We start from the raw sequence: 3,605 nt of genomic DNA, 5'->3' as shown, positions 1-3,605 counted from the left end.
AAAAAAATGGCTAGAAATAAATGATTCCAGATTATGTATCTGTACAGTTTGGATCCTGCAGACCTTGGAGGTAAACAAGTACAGAGTTTATGACCTTAAGGAACTCACTCTTATTCATAAAATATAGAGAGAAGTTTAAGGAATTAAAATCTGATTTAACGGAGGGAGGCCTAAATTCCTTATTAGTATTCCATGCTAATAACTATATGCTGACTTGACTGCATGCAGCACATTATAAATGGAAGATCTAAGATGTGTTGTAATCCCAGCACTCAAGAGGCTGAGGCATGAGCATCAAGAGTTTGAAGCCAGCCTGAGACAGTCTCTCACACACACACATACACTCTATTTATGTGAGTTTATATGTGTAACATTTATTAGATCCTTCATATTTCGGGTACTACTCCAAGAGCTTTACATATAATATTTCAGAAAAGGCAGAGATGTGCACTAACTGCCTAAGTTTATATAACTGACATAGGACCGATATTGAGCTCCAGCAGGTTGGCTGCAGAACCTGTAGTCTTTTATATTTGGATGTGATAATATAAATGTAGTACCTGCGATGAGTAACCTCAAAACAGCCCAGATTCTTAATCAATTTTGTCTTGGTTTTTTTTAAAAAAAAAAAATGCCAGTTGTAATAGCACACTTTTTAAATCTCAGCACTCAGGAGGCAGAGGCAGGTGATTCTCTGTAAGTTGAAGGCCAATCTGGTCTTCATAGCAATGTCCAAGCTAACCAGGGCTGCGCAGTGAAACCCTGTCTAAACCACACACACACACACACACACACACACACAAGGAAAATAGAAAAAAAAACAGGAAAACATAGTGATGAAAGTTAACGCTGCAGTATCTTGGTGCTCAGACATTCAGTCTGCATGCTAACCTTCCTTTTGCCCGAGATACAGAATTGAAAGCTCTGGAACAGAAGGAGCACTTTCTGCTTAGAATGCAGACGAGGTGGAGGGTGGGGAGGCAGGTTGTTTTCTTTTAGCTGTTAAATCATGACAGACTGTGACTGCTGAGACTTTCCCCAGTATTCTTCTAGAAACAGAGCAGACTGCAGAAGAGAAGAGAAGCCCAGGTAGGTGAGTGCCCTTGTGTTATTTGCAGCGCCACTGCGCCTCTGTCGCTGTTGTGTTGTTCTTCTGTAAATCTGATTTTAACTTTAATAAACTGCTTTCTGAAAGTCATTGGGTATCTGCCTCATTTCTACGTGTTACCTGCTTCTGCCTCAGGATGGGGGGTTTAAGTAGGGTCACAAAAAACAAACCAACTCACTGCAGGGTCCACTCAGCGCTGAAACTGCACAATTTTAAAGGAAAAACAGAATTTGTAAAATCAATCTAAAAATATTGGATCATACGCTTCAACCAGTTGTGACAGAACCAAGAGGTACCTGTATAATTCTTGCCCTCTGGAGGGGAAACAGGAAAAAAAGGAGTTTAAGGCTACCCTGGGCCACGTAGTAAGACCCTGAGTCAAAACCTTAAGTGGCTTTCCCTGCTGTGGGTAAGTCCTGGGTTCAGGCCCCAGCCCATTAAGAATAACAACTCAGTCTTAGTCAGATAGAGACTTACCTGTCAAGAGTAAGTAACTGGAGGAACAGTGTTGACCCTGGCTCACTCAGATTGCTCCTTCCTCATACATTGCATTATGTAAATTGCCCAAGGATCTTGCTAAAATGCTATTTTTTATTCATAGATCTGATCAACCTTTTTTAGGACACAATAGCACATGGGCTGTACAATAAGTACCAGGCCTGCGTAGACTTCAAAGCAGAGTCCTGTCTAAAATGCAAAACAAGTCTTATGAAATAATAATCCATATGCATACAGTTCGCTCACAATTCAATGTACTGAGATTTTGAGTGTCCATCTGTTCATTTCTGTTAGGACCATAACCAGAAGTGAGATTGTTCGATCAGATGGTAACCTCCATTTCAAGAATTAAAAGCTGTGTTTCGTGGTGATGCTGGGAATTGAACCTACACCTCAGGCATCCTAGGCAGGGCTCTACCACTGAACTGCTTTCCCAGCCCTGCAAAACCTTTTTCTGGAAGAGGTTGTGGTGTTTGAATCTTCATTTTTAGTAACGGGGTGCAGATTAACTGACTGCAGATACCGTTCCAGCCCCTGCAGAAAAGAAACATGGATTTGAACTGAGCTGAGCTAGTTAAGTCTGATGAGCCTTCTCAGTTGCCTCATGTTTTAGCTCTTATTATTCTGGGGATTATTCCTGATTTTAAACTCAGTCTGATCCCTAAAGAGAAGGAATTTCATTTTTAGTTGAAGCTGTTTGAAGTATATGCTTTCCAGGTGTGGTGGTGTAGGCCTTTAATTTCTTGCCCTCAGGAGGCAGAGGTAAGCAGATCCCTGTGAGTTCACGGTTAGCATGGTCTACACAGAGTAAGTTCCAGGACAGCCAGGGTCATAGAAAGACCTTGTTTTCTGACCTCCACATGTGCCTGCACACACTCAGAGTAAGTTATTTTTAAAAGAATGCGTCTGAGAACAATGCTAAGATGATGGAGCCAAGACATTGAGATTATGACAGGATGTACATGCTCTATATGCACCAAACTGCTGCCAAGTAAGGCAGGCAGTAGAGTTAGCTTGGTATCCTGGGAAAGCATTTAGCAACCTGGGAACTCATCTTCAATGAGCTGTACACATAACCTCTCTTCATGTCAACGTTTACATCACTATATAGCTATAATTACCCTTTGTTCTGGCACATACTAAAACTTATCAGAGACCTAAGTCAGTGGGCTGATCCAGCTGGGTATGGTTTGGCAGCATGAATAAATCCTTGGCGACTTTGCTATTTGTATGTGCTTCACTTCTTTGAACATGACACTGGGATCCTGGAGACACTTGATTCACACAGAAACCACACAGGTGCTGTGTTAAGTCTTGGGTCTATGAATAGGAGCGTGTCCCCTAATAATGGGCAACCAACTGAGAATGATGGCACACACCTTTAATCCCAGTACTTGGGAAGCAGAGGCAGGAAAATATGTTTGAGGCCAACTTGGTCTCCATAGTAAGTTCCAGAGCAGATGGAGAAACCCTGTCTCAAAGCTACCAAAATGAATAGTGTGATATGATAGTTGTTTAAAAATTTTTGTTAAATATAAAAATAGAAGTTTTTGGGTTTTGTGCCTTATTCTATTGCTGTGAAGAGACACCATGCCCAAGGTAATTCTTAATTAAAGCATTTAATTGGGGCTTAAAGTTTCAGAGGTTGAGTCGATGATCATTTTGGGGAGTATGGTTGCAGACAGGTGCTAGAGCAGTAGCTGAGAGCTACATCATGATCACCAGGTAGTGAGACCCAGCTTGCCATGGATTTGTGAAACCACATCCCACACCCAATAACTTACTTCCTTCAACAAGGCCACATCTAGTCCTTTTAATCCTTTAAAATAGTGTCATTCCCTGGTGACTAAGCATTCAAATATATGAGTCTGTGATGTGGGCATTCTTATATAAAGCACCACAGGGTGTGTATGTGTGTGTGTGTGTGAGAGAGAGAGAGACAGAAACAGAGAGCTGGGTTTTGAACTTATGGCCGTTATATGTTGTCTACCACTAAGCT

Source organism: Microtus ochrogaster, chromosome 10 (assembly GCF_000317375.1).
Source record: "Microtus ochrogaster isolate Prairie Vole_2 chromosome 10, MicOch1.0, whole genome shotgun sequence".
Lineage (NCBI taxonomy): Eukaryota > Metazoa > Chordata > Mammalia > Rodentia > Cricetidae > Microtus > Microtus ochrogaster.
This window is presented reverse-complemented; position numbering follows the sequence as displayed.